At 47.7% G+C, this 21690-nt stretch overlaps 1 protein-coding gene across 1 annotated transcript in view; it reads left to right on the top strand.

Annotated features, from left to right (window-relative positions):
• Positions 1-21690, top strand: part of UBA1 (ubiquitin like modifier activating enzyme 1) — a 2903587-nt gene that overhangs the window by 2197241 nt on the left and 684656 nt on the right. The gene's annotated exons all lie outside the window — the stretch shown is intronic.

Here is a 21690-nt window from a genome sequence, read left to right as displayed (position 1 = left end):
TACTCCCTGTCCTGGATATTGTGGATGATATTTTCATGGAATCCAGTCTTACTCCAGACACACTACTTCCGGCCCCTAGGAAACCAGACAGGTACTACAGAGTACCTGATTCTCACACCTTTTCAAGAATCCTACTGCTGATCCAGAGATCATTTCCCAGGGACCTAAAGGTATTAAGGCTACTATAACCAAAGATCCTATCCCTTCAGGCCGCTTTGGACAGATTGGGTAAGAAGATGTATTGAATTGCCAGTTTCACATGCTGAAATACCAGCAACATATTATGGAACTTGTTAAATAAACAGTGGTAATTTTTCCAGATTGTGCAGAAAATAAAACCTTGCAGGAGCTTATGCACTCTGCAAACCAAGTTAGTAAGCGTACTTTGCAGTGTGGCTTTTATGTCCTGGAAGCATTTTGCAGGGCAGCAGTCACTGGCTCTGTACTGAGAAGACATGCTTGGCTGAAGGAGCAGGCCTTGCCAGATCATGTCAAATCTAAATTACTAGATGTTCCTTTAAATAAGGGCCTTTCTGCACCAAAGCAGAAGTTCTTAAAAAGATGGTAAAAATGGCTAAATGTATGCAAACTGTTAAAAAAATTCCTACAAGTGCAACCACCTGGATTCATGCAAAAAAACTGGATGTCCATCACTCAGGACCGATGGGTCCTCCACATTGTAACCCAGGGGTACAAATTTTTCCATTTACTGCCAAGCGGATTTCCAGACCTTCCTCCAAACCAGTCGGCAGAGGCTCAAAACCAAGTACTTTCCCTGCTCAATATCAGCTATACAGCCTGTTCCAGTAGAACAGAGGTCAAGAATTCTACTCCAGACTATTCCTGGTACCCAGGAAAAAGGGCTCTTGGCACGCAATCCTCGATCTTTCAATTCTCAACACCTTCCTGGTGTGGTACCAAAATTCAAGATGCTTACCCTGCAACAGCTTCTCTCCCTATATTTGCCAAGGATGCCTGGTTAGTTATCCTAGACTTAAAAGAAGCCTATCTGCACATCCCCATAAGGGAGTCGTGCAGGAAATATCTACATTTCAGGGCAGGGTCTATGCATTATCAGTTCTCTGCACTTCCCTTTGGCTTATCTACCACACCTAGGGTATTCACAAAATGCCTGGCTCCAGCCATTGCATACTGCAGGCAGAGAAATATCCAAATTTACCCATACTTGGACTGCTTGATTCAGGTGGACAGTCAGGAGTTGCTGCTTCAGCACCTGACATTTGTAAAAAGCCTTCTAACTTCATTGGGGTGCACCATCAACGAAAATAAATTACAACTGGTACCCAGTCAAAAGATTGCATTCCTGGGAGCAAGCTTGGACACAACTTCCCAGATGGCATTCCTCACTTCAGTAAAACAGGTCTGTCTGACAGACTACTTCAAATAAATGGCCACCAGAACCCAGCTATCTGCAAGAAAAATACTACAAGCCCTAGGGTTCATGGCCTCATGTATTCTGCTATTCCCATATGCAAGACTGCTTGAGGAAACTTCAGTGGTTCCTTAAGTCTTTGGTGGCAACATTCTCAGAACCTGGAAACAGTCATTCCTATCATACTCTAAGGACAGAGACCCCTCTGGTGGGCAGAAGCATGCAACCACAACAAGGGGCTGCATTTCACTCAACCCCACGCTGCCCAGACCCTAACCACAGACTCAGATTATGCATGGTGGGCTCACATCATAGGCAAATGTATTCATGGCCTCTGGAGCCCAAGGCAAATTCTCCTGCACATCAATCAAAAAGAGATGCTAGCTGTACAGAATGCCCTGACAACTTTCAGATACCTACTCTTTCCAGGGCAACTGCTGATAAAAACAGACAACACCACAGTTATGTGGTACAGCAACAAGAAGGGGGGACCCATTCTTACCCACTCTGCAGGTTTGCCATTGCCCTGTGGAACATGGCCTTGGACAACCAAGTTCAACTACAAGCTCAATTCCTGCCAGGCAAACAAAATTCACTGGCAGATGACTTAAACAGAAATATCCTAGACCCACACAGGTGGAAAATGGAGCCCAGCACCTTCAACCTTCTGATCCAGAAAAGGTGGACCCCAGAGGTGGATCTCTTTGCTTCCCCCAACAACTACCAGTTAAGCAAATTCTGCACCAGGTACCCTCACAGCAGGCCCTGGATGGTGGATGCCCTGTCCTTTCAATGGGAAAACCTCTCAATCTGTGCCTTTACTCCTCTGCCCCTTATCTCGAGTATTTCTCAAGATAAAACAAGACAGGCCAAGGAAAATTCTGATCGCTCCGGACTGGCCACGTCAGCATTGGTACCCACTTATGGGTGGCATGACAATGGTGCTACCCTGGCACCTACACCAGACCCAACCCTGCTTTCTCAGCAGAAGTTGACAGATTTTGCATCCACAATTGCAAACCCTAAATCATACAGCCTGACTTTTTCCTTAAATACCCCACCAGCAACCCTAAGCAAACAGGTGCTGGACGTCATCCTTGAAGCCAGAAGGCCCAGTACTAGGAATTCCTAGGCTGAAAAGTGGAAAAGGATTTGTTCTTGGATTCAGTCTAAAGGAAAGGACACAGCACTGCCCTCCTTACCTGTAATCCTGGATTACCTAGCAGAACTACTCCACAGAGGCCTATCTTCTCCATTAAGATCCATGCCTCTGCCATTTCGGCTCATTACAATACTGAACCACTTCTGTTCTCTCACCCTTTCATCAAATAGTTCCTGAGAGGGGCAAACAACTTAAGGCCATCAAGGAGAGCACCCACCCCCGCTTGTGACCTTAACTTTGTACTGGAAAAGCTCATGCTTCCCCCTTTTGAACCTGCTGCTTCAGCAGTGTTAAAATTCCTTTCTTGGAAAACAGCCTTGCTTCTAGCCATCACTTCAGCTAGAAGAGTGTCCGAGTTACAAGCACTGATGGGTGTGGAACCCTTCATTATTTTCCATGCTGACAGGATTTCCCTCAGAACTAACCCTTTCTTTATAACTAAAGTGGTGTCCAGTGTGGAGCTCAACCAAGCCATCCATTTGCCAACCTTCTTCCCTAATCCTCAAAATAAAGGGGAAAGGATCCTGCACTCTTTGGACGTGCACAGACAGCTCAGGTTCTACCTTGATAGGACGAAGCCTTTCAGAAAATCTGACTAGCTGCTAGTCAGCTTTGCAACGGGCAGAGGGCAAGGCCATTTCAAAACAAACCAAGTCCAACCCGGAATTAATGGACATGCTCCACCTCAAAAAATCCAAATCCACCAAAACCACTAGAGCAAGCGACTTAAACCTTAGCACGGCTATAAATAGGACGTGCTGGAGGGATAGATTTATCACTCAGAGACTCCCTATGCTGTGGAATAAAATCCCGGTCCATGTGAGGCAGAGCACCTCGCTGACTCTGTTCAAGAGAAATCTAGACCTGTGGATGGGAGATCGTAGGTTTACCCCGGGAATCATATCTGTGTCACTGCTGGACAGAGGCACAACAAACTAATGGGCACAGTATTTTTTCATCTAAGGGGTGGCGTAAGCCACAAAAATTTGGGCTAGGCTTATAAATGCCTTAGGGCAGACAGCCTAGTATAAACCTATGAACCTATGAACCTAAACCATTTCCAAATGGATAGCACACTGCATCCATTTCTTCTACAAGCACCATGGAAAACCAACCCCTCGGGGGGGGGGGGGTTAGAACACATTCCACTAGAGCTACATCTACCTCTACAGCATTTCTCCGGGGAGTCCCTACAAGGGATATACTGAAAGCTGCTACTTGGAGTTCTGTACACACCTTCACCAAGCATTACCACCTGCCTATCTTTTCCAATTCCAGAGCAGGATTTGCTACAGCAGTCTTGCAAGGCCTTTTAGCCAGCCCTAACTCTTGACTGCCTCCACCCTTCCTCAGCTTTGGGAATCAACCCAAGTGTGATGACTGCAACAGTGAAACATGAAGAACATAGTACAGTTGTGTACACTTACCATAAATGTAGATGTTCGAGTGTATTCACTGTTGCAGTCCTGATTTCTCTCCCTACAGCCCCCTGGTTTTCTCTCTCTCTTCTCTCTGGCTATTCCTGCTGGTATTGGTATGTACTTTTTACTGGTGATGTTTTCCCCACCATATCCTAGCTCCCTATTCGGGGGTTCCTGACATTTGGGGCAAGTCAAACTGATGTAATAGCGTTGGCCGTCTGTTTTTATACCCTTGACCTGACGTCATGGAAGAAGCGATAGCATCCAACGCAGAAATACTAAGTCTCTGGTATTCAGGCTACCTGCAGGCAGATAACCCAAGTGTGATGACTGCAACTGTGAATACACTCGAACATCAGCATTTATGGTAAGTGTACACCTCAAGTAGTTTACTTCATTTGGTCTTCATCCTGTGGGAATACGGATCCGTATTGGATCCGAGCCGGCAAATATTACTAGCATCAGCTCCGAGCTCTAGACTCCTCCCCTTACCCATAGTACACCTCCGCTGCCTTCCATCCCCAGATCTCATTTGCCGCGATTTGTTATACATCGTGTCTTCAGAGCTCCATCTAGCAGTGTGTGATTTTTTTACTTTAAGTTTTTAAAATTTTATTTCTTTTAGCCAATTTAGGTTAGTGGTAGGTACCCTTTCTCCCCTTCCATTGCTTTGGCGCCGAGTGTAGGTTTGCTTAGCTAGAGTAGTTTCTGTGGTGCCCCCCCCCCTTTAGCCCTTTAGTGTTGTATGTAGTCTAGTGTGGTGAGTGGGTGTGTCTGCTACTGTTGAGAGTGTGTGTTGCCTGTCGTGTTTTTTTTTTTTTTTTTTAAGGGCTCCATCCTTTTCTTGTAGGATGGCTGAAAAGCTCATCTTTAAGCGCTGCACAGTGTGTCCATAAGCTCTCCCCAGCGAATGGCCACACTCTGTGTTGTGCTTAGGTGTGGCCCACCTTAGTGTGGATTGCTCCATTAGTGCAGGGTTCAATCCTTGAGCTTTAAAATATAGGAAGGTTAAGTTGGCCCTCAAGGGTAATCTGCCTGCTCCTGATCCTCCTTCATCGTCCTCTGCTTCAGTCACAGCGCCTGCTGTGACTGCCTCTCCCGCTTCTCTTACTCTGTCTTCCCCTCCCAGGCTGGGACTCAGACTCCTGCATCGATGCCTGTGGCAGCAAAGGAGAGGTAGACAATGGGAAGAGAGTCGAAGATGAAGGAAAAGATGAAGAGGTCCCCGTACCTCACTTCCCTGAGCAAGTCAGCACGGATTCGTGACTCCCCTCGGCTCCGGTTTGCAAGGTTCTCCTCTGAGCCTCAGGAGGCACGTCCAGTCTCCCGGGCCTTGATTCTCCAACCCGCCAAGTCGGAGTCCTTGGCCTCGTCATGTTCGACCTGCTCCTTATTGGACATGGATCTGGATAAGATGAGGCGCTTTATCAGTACAGAGATCCAGATGGAGGTCTTGCCATCCTCCCCTCCCTCTGGAGGGGGAGCTAGCTTCCTTTTTTTCAACCCATTTTCCACCCCGATCCGACCTTTGGATTGAGAGTTCTCAGATCCGAGATTGTCCTTGGTCAGGGGGTCGGTGCTGATGGTCCTTGATGTTAGTCTTACCCTGCTGCAGTCATCACACTTGGGTTATCCTGTCAGGCGGTCCCGCAGTCTGCCTGAATTCCAAAGTCTTGGTCCGGCGTCTGTTGCTGTCGCTTCTTCCCTGATGTCAGTGCGCCAGGGGTATATAAGAGGTATCCGACGCCAGTCTTTCTTGCCGCGTGGTGCCCGAAGCAGAAGCAGTTCGCAAGTGCCGGTTGGCCGACACCTGAGATTTTCGAATCAAATTTCAGTCCGAAGTCTTCAAAGCTAAGTACCCCGTTGGGGAACCTTTTCTTGCCTCAGTCCGATGTCAGAAAAAGTTAACTGCATTTCTTGTGGGAAGCAAATACCTCATAAGGACTTACATTCTTATTGTATACCTTGCCTAGGCCCAGAACACGACGTCACGGGTTGTCGGTTTTGTGCTAGGTTCAGTAAGCGAACGATAAAGCGACGCTTTGATTTAGCATGACACTAATTCGGTAGGAAATTTAATTACACTATGCCGTCGGAGCAACCGACTACCGGCGTGCATAAAAAACGCAGAAACAGGCAGCCTAGATCCAAGCCGGCTGGGCTGGTCACCGGTTCTCTGGTTTTCCGCGAGGCGTCTACGCAGCCCCTGACGACCGTAGAATTGGAACCCCAGACCACTTCAGATTCTCAAGCGGAGAGTTCTAGGCTGACGCAGCCATTTCCTTTCGGCCCTACCGACCTCATTGCAGGAGGAGAAGCCGGTGCTGCGGAAACACCTTCGGTTGCAGAAGGTGTCTTCAGACCAACTACTCTCACCATTAAATCTTATGCTAAGCTTAAGACTCCTCTAAAACCAAAAAAGACTGCACATCAGTCTCCAGTTCAAGGCCCCATGCCTAAGAAACAGATGCTTAAAATGGCTGAAGATTTGATTTCTTTAATCCGGGGTTCCCAACCCCCCCCCCCCCCCCCCAGACAAAAGGCCTAGACAAGAGGAGGATTATGCCTCCTCTGATCAAGTGTCTGTTTCCTCAGGCTCCTCTGAGGAACAGGATTACTCCTTTCCCCCTTATGAAGATTCTGATGCAGAAGATTCCATTCCCTCAGCTTCTCCACCTGAGGGACTATTCCTTTATGGAAACCTTACATACCATGAGGGAACATTTCCACTGGGAGGGTCAGGGCTACTCCGACTCAAAGAAAAGGCTCCAAGAGTTTCTTTTACTCCCCCAGCACAGACCACTTGCTATCCCTCCAGTTTTAGACATTGTGGATGATGTTTACTTAGAATCTAGTCTAAATCCAGATTCTCTGCCTCCTGCTCCAGCCAAACAAGATAAATATTATAGAGTGCCTGACTCTCACAAATTCCTTTACAAAAGGCCTGTTGCTGACCCAAAGTGGCTAAGGCTTCTATGGCTAAAAATCCTGTACCCTATGAAAGGGACTCGAGAGCTCTAGATAGGTGGGGGAAGAAGGTTTACACCTCAGCTACTCTAGATATGAGAGCACTAAATTGTCAGTTTCACATGCTGAAATACCAGCAATTCCTAATGTCTCAAATAAAGCAAAAGATGAGCACGCACCCTCAGTCTGAATTCAAAGAAATGCAGGATCTGTTGCATGCAGCTGAACAGGTGGGCAAACATACTTTACAATGTGGATTTGATTCTTTGGAAGCTTCCTGTAGAGCAGCTGTTACTGGATCTGTTATACGTAGGCATGCTTGGTTAAAGGAACAAACTCTGCCTGATCATGTTAAAGCAAAGTTACTAGATGCACCCTTACAGCAGGATGTCTTATTTTGGGGTTAAAGCAGAAGAGGTTTTAAAGAAAATGGAGGATAAGACAAAATCTATGCAGACGGTCAAAGATTTCTTACAGGTACAACCCCCACGCTTCAGCAGAAATTGGCCAGAAAAAAATTGGTCCTTTCCAGATTCTGACAGACCACAGAGGGGTAAATACAGAAGCCCAAGGGGCAGAGGACAAGCACAAATACCTTACAAACCTTGCCAGTGGGGCACTGCAACACAGAGGGGAGGAGAAGACAGGTCCCAAACTACTAGAAGACAAACACAATGACTTCAACCTCAAACTGTCAAGCAAAAATTTCTTGGCAGCTCCCTTGGGAGGAAAATTAGCATTTTTTTATAGACAACTGGCGTATCATCACAAAGGACAAATGGGTCCTAGACATGATCTCACAAGGATACAGATTCCATTTCCACACCTTGCCAAGGATACAAGGAATGCCAAGCTTGCCACAAAATCAATGGGCAGAGGCAGAAAAACAAATTACAGCTCTCATGGACATGAGAGCCATTCAACTGGTACCTACACAGGAGCAAGGCCAAGGATTTTACTCAAGGCTCTTTCTAGTCCCCAGAAAGGACAATGCTTGGAGACCCATTCTGGACCTTTCAATTCTAAACACCTTCTTGCAAGTACCCAAATTCAAGATGCTAACACTACAGCAGCTTCTTCCCATGTTGGGCAAGAAAGCTTGGCTAAGTAACGTTGGACTTCATGGAGGCATACCTGCATGTCCCTATCAGACAAAATTTCAGAAGATACCACCGTTTCATTGCAGGTTCAACCCATTACCAATTCTCTGCACTGCCCTTTGGCTTATCTACTGCACCCAGGGTCTTCACAAAATGCCTGGCACCAGTAATTGCATACTGCAGACAAAGAGGAATTCAAATATACCCATACCTGGACGACTGCCTCATCCAAGCAGAAAGCAAGTACATTCTCTTACAACATCTAACTTTTGTAAAAAACCTTCTAAGTTGCCTAGGATACACAGTAAATGAAAAGAAATCAAAACTAGTGCCCTCACAAAATATGACATTCCTGGGTGCCATCTTGAATACAACGGCCCAGATGGCTTATCTGATGCCAGACAAACTACAACTAACTCAATACTTCAAAATAATGGCGACAAATACCCAACTCCCTGCAAGAAAAATTCTGCAGGCCTTGGGCTTCATGGCATCTTGCATACTACTAATACCATTTGCAAAACTGCATATGAGGAAATTGCAATGGTACCTGAAAAGCGTATGGACTCAACACAGCCACAGCTTGGAAACAATGATACCTCTCATTCCCTGCCTCCAACAGGAGCTTCTGTGGTGGTCACAGGCATGCCACCTCAATAAGGGTCAGCCTTTCACCTTACCCCCAGCCAGGCAAACACTGACAACAGATGCATCGGACTATGCCTGAGGGGCGCACATGGTAGGACGGTGCGTTCAAGGCATATGGACTGCAGATCAAAGGAATCTGCACATCAATCAAAAAGAAATGCTAGCTGTACAGAATGCTCTGACAGCTTTCAAGGACCTCTTACATCCAGGACAGCTTATAATAAGGACAGACAACACCACAGTAATGTGGTACATAAACAAACAAGGGGGGTACACACTTCTACCCTCTATGCAGGCAAGCAATGACCTTGTGGAACACAGCACTGGCTTACCAAGTTCAATTACAAGCTCAATTCCTGCCAGGAAAAAAAAACACATTGGCAGACTACCTAAGGAGAAACATCATGGATCCCCACGTGTGGAAACTGGATCCACAAGTATTTGCAGTGATAAATCAAAAATGGGGGTGCCCAGACATAGTTTTGGGGGTTGGCAAACAGGTCTATCAGCTTTCAAAATTTTGCACAAGGACATTCCACCGTCAAGCTTGGAAAGTGGATGCACTCTCATTCAGTTGGAAAATGCTGACAGTATATGCCTTCCCTCCATTGCCCCTTCTCACAAAGGTGCTGCTGAAAGTCAGGATGGAGAGGCCTCGAATGATACTCATTGCCCCAGACTGGTCACGCCAGCACTGGTACCCACTACTAAGGAGCATGGCCCGGGGCACACCATGGATTTTACCACAAATTCCTCATCTACTCTCACAGCAAGGCAGTCAGATTCTACACAGCCAGTTCAAAACCTTAAATTTGGCTGCATGGCACATCACCTAAGCAACCAGCCAGCCCTTCTTTCTCAAGCTGTTATGGATGTCATTCTGGAGGCCAGGAGGCCCAGCACCAGGAAAGCCTACTCAGATTAATGGAAAAGATTTTGCGCCTGGAACCAAGCTTAAAGGCCAAAATACCCTTCAGCCAAACATGCCTCAGATTCTACAATATTTAACTGAGATGTTACACAAAGGACTTTCTTTTTCATCTATTAAAATCCATGCCTCAGCTATTTCAGCTCCCTACAACATGGATCCTCCCTTATTTTCACATCCACTTCTAAGGCAGTATCTCAGAGGGGCAAAAAACATTAGGCCTCCCAGGAGAGCGCCAACACCAACTTGGGACCTAAATTTTGTTCTGGAAAAACTTACGCTGCCACCTTTTGAGCCAGCTTTCTCAGCTGACTTAGTTTATATCATGGAAAACTGCCCTGCTGCTAGCAATTACTTCAGCCAGAAGAGTCTCAGAGCTACAGGCACTAATGGCAGTAGAGCCGTTCCTCATTTTTCATCAAGACAGAGTTTCTCTACGAACTAACCCCTCCTTTATGCCAAAGGTAGTATTCATTGTGGTTCTAAATCAAACCATCCACTTACCCACCTTCTTTCCAAATCCACAGAACAAAGGAGAAGGACTCCTTCATTCCTTGGACATTCACAGGCAACTACATTACTACTTGGATAAAACTAAGGCTTTCAGAAAATCTGACCAACTTTTTGTATCCTATGCTACAGCATCACAAGGAAAGGCTATCTCAAAACAGACCATTTCCAAATGGATAGGACATTGCATACATATTTGCTACACCCATCATGGAAAACCAGTTCCTGCTAGCATAAGGCCCCACTCCACCAGGGCAGCAGCTACATCTACAGCCTTCCTCAGGGGGGTGCCAACCAAGGATATTCTGGAAGCTGCAACTTGGAGTTCAGTACACACCTTCACCAAACACCATCACTTACCATTTTACTCTGACTAGAGCTGGCTTTGCCACTGCAGTTTTGCAGGGCCTTCTAGCCTCCTCTAACCCTGTTTGACTCCACCTCCCATCCTTAGCTTTGGGATTCTACCCAAGTGTGATGACTGCAGCAGGGTAACACGATGAACATAGTACAGTTTTGTACCTACCATAAATGTAGATGTTCGAGTGTATACCCTGCTGCAGTCCAGGTTGCCCTCCCTCTATCCCCTCTGACCTAACTAAAACCTTTCCATACCTTAAAATCTGATACAACCTTTGTGGTGTATTTGCTTATAGCTGGAGGGATGTTTTGCTTGTGCTAAGCTTTTATTATTGTTACTATCTACTGACCATCTTGTGGGTGGGTACCTGACATCTGGGGCAAGAAAAACTGAAGAAAATGGTGTCGGATGCCTCTTGTATACCCCTGGCGCACTGACGTCAGGGAAGAAGCGACAACAACCGATGTCAGACCAAGACTCTGGAATTCAGGCTGACTGCGGGACCGCCTGACGACAGGATAACCCAAGTGTGATGACTGCAGCCGGGTATACACTCGAACATCTACATTTATGGTAGGTACAAAACTGTACTTTTCCTGATGCAGACAGCTGCCTGGGGCATCTTGGAGCCAGAGCCTGGGTGTCTGTTCTGAGGGAGTGGAAACTTTTCCATCGGCTCTGACGTTGTCGGGCCAGGTTCCCTCCCTCAGAGCTCTGTCCACTTCGAGACCGGCTCAGATTCTTGCGTCGGACCCAGGAAGACCTGCCTCCTCCTTAGCTTCCTAGGAGGTCCAATCTCCTTTGGCATTCAGTGTGGTAGAAAGGGTCCTCTCCATTGGATCAAGACCCTTGACTGCCCCCTCGGACTCCGCCCAGACCCATACGGCTCTTACGGTTCCTGTTGTCTTACCAGAGGGACAGCCCGTGCTTGAAGAGCCCCAGACCGTTCCTCCAGAGGAACAGATGGCTTGTGAGCACTCACTTGAGAGCCCCACTGGAGATGTGCCTCGCAAGCATACGTTCAAGAGGATGCACTTGGACAAACCCCCACCCCACCCCCCACAGATTTAGATGATGAATGGCCACTCTGAAAGTTTCAAATACATCCATGCGACTCCTCTCCCATGGTATGGAAGGAGCGGCTAGGGCAGCTGGGTCCCGCGTGTCCATGAGGCATAACGCCTGGCTCAGGTTGTACCAGTTTACCAAACCCTTTAAGGCATCCTTTGCCAATGCCCCTTATGACTGCTCTACACTTTTCGCTAAGACCATCAAGGAGAGACTAGTCCAGAGTGAGAAGGATGGGAAGACACTGTCTGCCGTCGGGATCCGCTTCTCTAACCCTCAAAGGTCCTTTTCCTGAAACCAAAGATGGCAAAAGAAGATGTGGTTCTGGAAGTCTCAGTATTCCTGGGACGCTCGGGGCTCTTCTTCCCCTAGAGGCAGAGGGGGACAGAATGGACGAGGGGGTCCGTGTAACTTCAGGTCTTGAAAACCATTCTTGGGCAGACCCGAGCAGCAACCCTGGGGGTTGCCCGGCTGCTCTACTCTGGAGGCAGTCTGGGGATGATTGTCCTTGCACCCAGCGGCATGGGAGTCTATAACGGACCACTGGGTGTTTCAGATCATATCCAGAGGATATTCTATCCCCTTTGTGGGTTTCCCCATATCTCCCAAGGGAGGCAACAGCACAGGAAATTTCCAAGCTGCTAGGAAAAGCGAACCATCGAAACCGTCCCCCCAGATCAGTCTGGATCAGGCTTCTACTCCAGGTTTTTTTTAGTGCCAAAGAAAACAGGGGGACTTGAGGCCCATTCTGGACCAGTCTACCCTGAACCTGTCAGTTGCCAAGGAGAAGTTCCAGATGGTCACACTACAGTCCATCATGCCATACCTGCAAGAGAGTGACTGGATGTGCTCGTTAGAGCTCCAGGAGGTTCCTCCGCTTCCGGCTAGGGGCCAGTCATCAATTTCGAGCCCTACCCTTTGGTCTCACCGCAGCCCCCAGGGTTTTAACCAAAGTGATGGCGGTTGAAGCGGCTCACCTGAGGCTTTAAGTGATTCAGGTCTATCTGTACTTGGACGATTGGCTCCTCACTGCTCCCACCAGGCATCTACTTTCCCAAACCAGGGATTGCTTTCTGGCACTTGCCCTGAGTTTGGGTATCACAATCAACACATTCAAATCTCTACTAGAGCCTGTACAGGTAATGGACTACATTGGTGCCAGAATAGGCACACTCCAGTGCAAAGTGTTTCTGACCTCGGAGAGAGTTCAAAACCTCAGGATGCATGTCTCCCTGATGTACTGTTCTCACCTCCCGATGCAGAGTCAGTGTTGAGGGCCTTAGGCTCGATGGCGGCGACCATAACTCTTCTGTGTGCTCGGCTACACATGCGGATTCTTCAGTGGACTTTAGTGGTTCAGTGGTCCCTGTTGGAATTACCACTGACCTAGCCTATCCACCTAAGACAAGTGTCGGTCATCCCTCATATGGTGGATGAGCTCTCCTGACATTTTGGAGGGATGACCCTTTGTTCCAGCCCCAGCCCAAACCAAAGTGAACACGGATGCCTCACAACTCGGGTGGGGGGAGGCATTGTTCGGGCAGGACAGTCCAAGGCCTGTGGTCCCCCATAGAGACCAGCTTGCATATCAGTGTCCTAGAGATGAGGGTGTTCCTTCTAGTGTTGCAGGCACTTCATGCCTTTCTTCCTCTGGGGATAATTGCCATTCAGTCAAACAACATGTCAGTAGTCTGGTATATCAACAAACTGGGAGGGACCAGATCTTACCCCCTTTGTCATGAGGCCATGAGAGTGTGGGAATGGATGATCTCCACCAGTCACTTTCTTATCGCAGTGCACATTCTGGGACAGGCCAACATTCTAGCAGACAGGCAAAGTCGGACCATTCTGATGCCTTACAAGTGGTTCTGAATCTGTCAGTAGCGGAACACATCTTCAGCGAGTGAGGTTAACCTTGCTGTGATCTCTTCGCATCTCCATCCAACGCGAAGTGCAGCACGTTTTTCACTCTGAACCCCCTGCCAGGGGAGTTCCCCAGAGACGCTCTAATTCATGTTTGTCCTCCTGGTCTTCTGTATGCTTACCTGTCAGTTCCTCTCATTCTGAGGTTTCTGCAGAAAGCTTGTCTACTGGGGAGCAAGGTGATCCTCATTGCCCCATTCTGGCCTTGCCGGGTATGGTTTCCCTTCCTTTGGTCTCACCACCTGGCTCCACCCTAGATCCTAGATTCAATTCAGGATCTGATTTCACACCCGTCAGGGGTGCCTCATCCGTGTCTGGACAGCCTGAAGCTCACGGCTTGGCTGCTGTAGTTCCTGCGATTGCTAGGACTCCTGGACTTCCCTCCTCGGTTAAGTCTATTTTGGTAGCTGCTCACAAGTCTTCAGCTAGAAAGGTTTATCACAGCAAGTGGAAACGTTTTTCATGTTAAGTTGTCAATCTCGCCTTCATTCTTGCTTGATGGGTTCGAGCCGATCCTCGGCTCCGACTTGGCACTTGCTAAGCTCGAGAGTCACTTTTACCAGCTCGAGGCAGCCCCATATCCCATGATGCAAGGCGGTAAGTACCCAGATCTCGTTTGCCGCTTCGCTTATGAGGTCCTCCTTTTACCAGCTCCTGGTAAGTGATTTGATACTTCGCTATTTTAGCCCCTTTTAACTTAAAAACCCTTTATTGTTAGTTTTAATTTAGTTTTAAACATTTTCTGACAGAAATTTGTCTGTCTCTTCTTATTTTTTTAGTCAGACTTTCTCCCATCCCATCCCCCCCCCCGTTAGGGTGTGTGTGTGTGTTTTTTTAGTTATACCTTTGGGTATATTTAATTTAATTCTTTGACTGGTGTGTGTGTCTGTGTTTGCACCATGTCAAAAGAAAGGGTCTCAGGCTTTAAGAAGTGTGACTCATGCTGTCAGAAAATGTCTCTGACAGACGGTCACACTTCTTGCCTGTACTGCCTGGGGCCTCTTCACCTGCAGGACTCCTGTGCTATTTGTCATTCTTTCAGCCAGAGAGTCCTGCAGGAAAGAAGAAATAAGTTAATACTGAGGGGCCTTCTTAAGCCGGAGGGCTCTCCGGCTAAGTCGGCTCCATCCAAGACTACCAAGTCTTCCAAGGCCCAGGCTTCTGTGTCAAAGCCTGCGGCCTCGGCTCCGACTCGTTCTGAGTCGAGATCGGCTCCGGCTGGAGCCGATTCTGGCTTAACTAAGCCTTCGGCACCGATGGCTATCGGTGCCGATTCTGCATCGACCACTTTGGTGTCGGCCCCGATCGGTTCCGGCCACCATGTGGCTCAGCCATCGGTGTCGGCTCCGATCTGCTCCGGCTGGAGCCGATGCATCGAGGTTACCTGTCGGCTCCGATAAGTTGTCGGCTCCGACAGGTTCAATAGTTTCATCGGTTCCGATGGCTCCTTCGAGGAAGAGGTCTAGGTCTCCTTCCTTGGAGCCGACACTTTCGGCTTCACCTCTCCTCTCGGAACGGAGCCATCGGAGCCGATCTTCAAGGTCATCCAGGCTTTCTGACCATGACTTAGAGAGAGTGGTCAGTAGATTACTTAAGTCACAGGCACTGGCCCAAATGTTACATAGTCCGTCTCAACAGACGACTATTGGTCCACACCCGTTGCAGTTCCTCCTTCAACTCTACCCCAGAGGTTGGAGTTGGAGTCTTCGAATGGTTACTGCTACGGCTGAGGGACAGATACCCCTTCTGTTCCTTCAGCCTCTACTCTTATCTCCTCTTGAGACCTTCCTTAGAGGGATTCGGTGGCCGGGCTTCCATGGTCTCCTCCGAGGGGTGAGTGGCATCGGACCCTTGTCCGAACCCGCTCTTCCCCTTGGAGCCTCGGCCTTGGTGAGCTCGGCTCCGACATCTGCCTCGGAGACTTCCCTTTCGGTGGTCCCTGGAGTTCCTAGCTCTTGAACGGGTTCTCTCGGTCCTGCCTGGGAGGGGAGCATTCGAGGTGATGAAGAGTGTGCTGGCCACTGGTATCAGCCAGCAGTCTATTCCCTTAGCTCCTCCCTCTATAGTGCCTGTTGACATCCCTGCCACTTCTCTTGCTACAGGACCCAGAGATCCTCCGCCTCAGGTTTCCCCATTGGGAATTTCCCCCTCTTCTGAGGATTCTCCTGATTTTTCGGGAGATCCTCCTAGGAAGAGGACTTGTAAGAGGAAACATGTAGACTCCCCCGAGTCTATCACTTTAGATATTGACTTTGATGAGTCAGAGGGATCCCCAAGATCCCTCTGAGGATGTCTCCTTCTCAGACATCCTAGAACTCCTTAGACAGAGGGGAAACTGGCCCACCAATAATCCCTCTGAGGATGAGTCAGTATACCTAGATGCGTTTGGATCTCGGCCCTCCACCTCCTGGGTGTCTCCGCCTTTCGACCCCCTTATGCAGGTTATTGCCCGAAAAGCGTGGGCTGCTCCTGACTCTGTAGAGCCAGTCCCTAGGAGGCCTTCAAAATTTATCACTGCCCCGTGTGATAAGCAATTCCTCACTAAGGGTGTCCCCGCTGATGCCATGGTGGTGGCTGCTGCCACCAAGAAGGAACTTGCAGATCCTTCCGTACCTGTCCATCCTCCTAATAAGGACTCTAGGACCATGGATAGGCACGGTGGCGGATGTTTTCCTCAGCGACCTTTGCTATGCTCGCTGAATTACCTATGTCACTTCACCAGACTCCAAAGGGATATCCTTAATGAGCTAGGTGATGTTGTTCAGGATCCTACAGCTGCAGGAGCTCAGGAAAAAATTGCTTCGCAGCTAGGAACCCTTAATTCCATTGCAAACTCCTCCATGCGGCTAATATCATATGCTGCTGATGGAGCAGTAGGGCCGCAGGTACAGGTGTGGCTCTTAGACGCCAAGCCTGGATGCGGCTATGTGACTTTGCAGATCCCTTTAAGGCGTCCTTCACAAATTCTCCCTTTGATGGGTCAGCTTTGTTTGGCCCTCAAGTGAAGGAAACTTTGACCAGGTGTGATCAGGACGGCAAGACTCTTTCTGTCAGGAGTCCGTTTTCCACCCCTTCTAGACCTTACCCCAAAGGACAGAAAGGTGGCAAAATGTGGTTCTGCAAATCCCAAGGAGTCACGCCGGATTCACGTGGTCAGTTTACCCCTAGAGGCAGAGGGGTAACAACAACAGACGCTCTAGAGGCAGAGGGGTCCAAAACCAGGGAAACAGAGAGCCTCTCTCTGACAAGCCCTTTCAGCATCCCTGAGATGTTGCCCGGCTGTCCCTCCTTGGAGGCAGTCGGGGGAAGATTATCACTGTACCCAGAAGCCTGGCATTCCCTCACTCAAGACAGATGGGTACAGTCGATCATATCCAAGGGTTACATAATTCCTTTCGAGGAAAGTCCTTTCCCTCAAATTCCCTTCCAGATGTACCACCCGGTCTAAGGAAATTGCAGAGTTAGAAGTCTCAAAACTACTGCAAAAGAGCCTTTCAGCCAGTTACAACAGACCATTCAGAGCCGGAATCTACTCAAGGTTCTTTTTGGTCCCCAAAAGACGGGAGACTGGAGACCAATATTGGATCTCAGCAGACTCAACAAGTCTGTGAGGAAGACAAGATTCCGAATGGTCACTCTTCAGTCAATTCTGCCCTTCTTACAGAAGGACAACTGGATGTGCTCAATAGATCTTCAGGATGCGTACTATCACATCAAAATTCACAGACGCTCCAGGAGATTTCTCCGCTTCGGCTGGGGTCCAGTCATTTCCAGTTCAGAGCCCTGCCCTTTGGTCTCACTACAGCCCCAGAGTGTTCACCAAATGCATGGCAGTGGTCACGGCTCACCTGAGACGTCAAGGATTCCAGGTGTTTCTGTATCTCGACGACTGGCTCCTGTCAGCCACCACCAGGCATCAGCTTATTCAAGCCAGGGATTACACAATAAATCTTTGTTCTCATTTGGGCATCTCGATCAACTTGAAAAGTCATCCTTATCGCCCTGCCAGTCTATTACTTTCATAGGCAAACTTAAACTCTGTTCGGATGTCAGCTACCCTTACAGATCAAAGAGTTTCAGACATTCAGACTCATGTCAGGATCATTCTAGCCAACAAGAAAGTACAGGCCAGAATGGTTCTAAAGGTATTAGGCCTCATGGCTGCGGCCATTACTCTTCTGCACCTGGCTCGCTTCTACATGCGCCTTCTTCAGTGGATGCTGTTCACACAGTGGTCGTACCAACAACTTCCAATGCGTCACCAGATTCTGGTGACACAGACTTGCAAAGATCATCTTGCTTGGTGGATCACATCTCCTCAGGTTCACCAAGGCAGACACTTTGTACCCCATCCCCAATAGCCACTGTCACCACGGATGCCTCCCTGATCGGGTGGGGGTCATTATCAGGGCAGGATGGTTCATGGACGTGGCAGCCGCTCGAGTACCACCTGCACATAAATGTCCTGGAGATGAGAGCAGTGCTTTTAACGTTGCAAGCCCTCAACGACTTTCTTCCCGTAGGGACAATTGCAGTCCACACAGACAACATGTCTGTAGTTTGGTATATCAACAAACAGGGCGGAACCAAGTCCTACCCCTTGTGTCGAGAAGCGCTCAGACTATGGCAATGGGCGATCTCCTCTCATCGGTTTCTGGTAGCAACGCATATCCCTGGGAAAACCAACATTGTAGCGGACAGATTGAGCAGAGCTATTGTCATGCCTCATGAGTGGTCTCTCAAGCAATCTATAGCGGAAGAGATTTTTCCGGAATGGGGTCGTCCATGTTGCGATCTTTTTGCTACTCCCCAAAACAGCAAATGCCCAGACTACTTCTCTCTCTTCCCTCTTCCAGGCCATCCCCCCAGAGATGCTCTGACCCAGGATTGGCCCCAGGGACTTCTTTATGCCTTCCCTCCATTTCCTCTGATCCCTCAAGTTATCCAGAAGGCAACCGTTTTGAGAGCCAAGTTGATTCTCATTGCCCCTTACTGGCCTCGACAAGTTTGGTTCCCGTTCCTCCATCGTCACCTTTTGGTGCAGCCATGGCATCTGGACCCAGTGCCAGATCTTCTGATTCACCAATCCGGTCAGCTGCACCGGTCTATCCCTTCTCTCAACCTCACAGCATGGTTGCTCCACTTCCTTCCTTAGCCAGGCTTCCTTTGATCTCTAACCCAGTTAGAGACATCATAGTAGCTTCTTTAAAATCCTCTACCAGGAGGATTTATGCAAGCAAATGGAAACGTTTCTCTTATTGGGCTAAGGCCAAGAGTATTGATCCTTTCACTGCCCCTATTCAGGCAGTCCTGGACTTCTTAGCAGAGATTTTTCATGCAGGCTCCTCTTCTTCCACAGTCAGAGTTCAATTGGCTGCTATCTCGAACTTTCATGTCGGGATCGCAGATCACAATATTATGTCCCATAGGCTCTGCAGGGCCTTCTTGAAAGGAATTTTCCTGCTAAAGCCTCCGATCAGGAATCCTCCTCCTCAGTGGGATCTAAATTTAGTGCTGACATCCTTGATTCTTCCCCCTTCGAGCCAGCTGTTTCTTGTTCCCTGAAATTTCTTTCTTGGAAAACTTTATTCCTAGTGGCTATTACATCGGCCAGGAGGGTGTCTGAACTTCAGGCTCTATCAGTTCGACCCCCCTATTTGGTTTTTCACAAGAACAGAGTATCATTGAGAACTAATCCGACCTTTTTGCCTAAGGTCGCCTCAAAGACCAATTTGAATCAATCCATTGATCTCCCTGTATTTTTCCCAAACTATTCAGACAGAGCCGAACAAAAACTACATTATCTTGATGTCCACCGTCAACTCAGATATTATTTGGACAGAACAAAAAAATTTAGGAAATCTGATCAACTTTTTGTTTCCTATGCAGATAATAAGAAAGGCCTTCCTGTTTCTAAAGTAACCTTGTCTAGATGGCTTTCTTCGGTCATCTCTGAAATTTATCTGCTCAGGGGAAAACAGCTGTGCTCAAAACCTAAAGCACATTCAACTAGGAGCTTAGCTACTTCTACAGCCTTTCAAGCTAGACTTCCTTTAGACACTATTTGTGCTGCGCCACTTGGGCCACTCCTCATACTTTTGTTTCCCACTACAAATTGGACTTGGCCTCCAGGGACAGAGCCAGTTTTGGCTCTACAGTCCTCAAGAGTCTGTTCCATTGAGCCACCCAGGATAGAGGTGCTAGGACGGTCCCATCAAGCAAGAATGAAGGCGAGATTGACAACTTAACATTAAGAAGTTATGTACCTACCATAACGCTTCCATGTTAGTTGTCTTCTCGCCTTCTTTCTTGCGACCCTCCCTCCTTCCCCCAGGCCTGGACAGACCTTTCTATAAGAAATAATTATGCTGAAGACCATTCAGACCTGGTCCTTCTTCCATCCTGTAAGTTTTCTTCTTCCTTTTGGAAGTGTTTTTATGCTTGGTGCTATTGCCCTTTGTCATCAAACGAGATCTGGGTACTTACCGCCTTGCATCATGGGATATGGGGCTGCCTCGAGCTGGTAAAAGTGACTCTCGAGCTTAGCAAGTGCCGAGTCGGAGCCGAGGATCGGCTCCGAACCCATCAAGCAAGAAAGAAGGCGAGAGAAGACAACTAACATGGAACGTTATGGTAGGTACATAACTTCTTATTTCTGGGCGTCTCAGAGGAGTTTAGATCCTTTCGCGGCTCCTATTTCTGCTATTCTTTATTTTCTAGCTGATATTTTCCGGCATGGAGCTAGTTCTTCTACTGTCAAAGTTCAGTTGGCTGCCATTTCTCGTTTTCATGTGGGTGAGAATTCTGCATCCTTGGCATCTTCTAGACTGTGTAAAGCCTTTATCAAAGGCACCCTTTTGCTATACCCCCCCCCCCCCCCCGGTCAAAGATCCTGTCCCCGCGTGGGACCTTACTATGATTTTCCAAGCTCTGGTCTCTCCGCCTTTTGAGCCTGCCGCTACTGTAGATCTAAAATTTCTATCGTAGAAAACAGCCTTTCTGGTGGCTGTTACCTCTGCTAGAAGGATTTAAAAATTACAGGCCTTGTCCATCAAACCTTTGTACATGATTTTTCATAAAGATAGTTTCCTTTCGAACCAACCCACCTTTTCCTAAGGTGGTGTCACCAGTCAGTATCAGACTATAAATTTGCCTGTGTTCTTTCCCAGTTTTGCCAACAGGATGGAATACAAGCTACACATGTTGGATGTTCATAGACAGTTACGATTCTGTTTACACAGGACAAAAAAAATTTGTAAATCTGATCAGTTGTTTGCTTCATTCTTTAGACCCTTTTTGGACAAATCCATTTCCAAGGTCACTGTAGCTAGATGGATTTCCTTATGCATCCTGCAGATCTATAAGGACAAAGGCAGGTCTCCTCCAGGTCAGGTTAAAGCTCATTCCACTAGGTCCATGGCTACGTCTGCAGCTTTCTGGTCTAGAGTGTCTTTGGATGACATTTGTTCTGCAGCTACTTAGTCCTCATCTCATACGTTTATTTCTCATTACAAATTGGATTTGACTTCTAGAAGGAGAGCATCCTAAACTACTTCAGATAAAGAAGTTATGTACTTGCCATAACGTTCCATCTGAGTAGTACTTCATTTGTCTTCAACCGTCCCTCCCTCCTTCCCCTGGACCTTGGCACATGTTCAGCCTACGGACTCCAGTATAGCTCACAAGTATGTTATCAGGTTGGGTTCCAAGTATAAGTTCAGCAAACTCGATCTGGGGATGGAAGGCAGTGGAGGTGTGTTGTGGGTAAGCTGAGGAGTCTGGAGCTCTGAGCTGATGCTAGTAATATTTGCCAGCTCGGATCCGATATGGATCCATATTCCCACAGGTTGAAGACAAATGAAGTACAACTACTCAGATTTAACGTTTTGGTGAGTACATAACTTTTTTCCCATACATGGACAACCTCCTTATTCATGCAGAAGACAGGGCAATACTTCTACTCCCAAAACCTCCATTATCTCTTTCAGTCTGGGTTTCATGATAAATTAGCAAAGAGAAAAACAAACTCCACAAATAAAACAAAGGCTTTCAGACAATAAGTTCTTCAGTGTTTAGACTTATTGTCTGAAAACGGTTTTATTTTCATTAAATTTATTCAGCGCTGTGGAGTCTGCTTTTTTCTTTGCTATTTGGACTCTACTTGCTATACTCCACTTCATCATTTGGCTCACCCTTTTGGTATATTCTT

The sequence above is a fragment of the Protopterus annectens genome, chromosome 8.part0 (genome assembly GCF_019279795.1).
Source record: "Protopterus annectens isolate FY-2018-M chromosome 8.part0, PAN1.0, whole genome shotgun sequence".
Lineage (NCBI taxonomy): Eukaryota > Metazoa > Chordata > Ceratodontiformes > Protopteridae > Protopterus > Protopterus annectens.
This window is presented reverse-complemented; position numbering and strand designations above follow the sequence as displayed.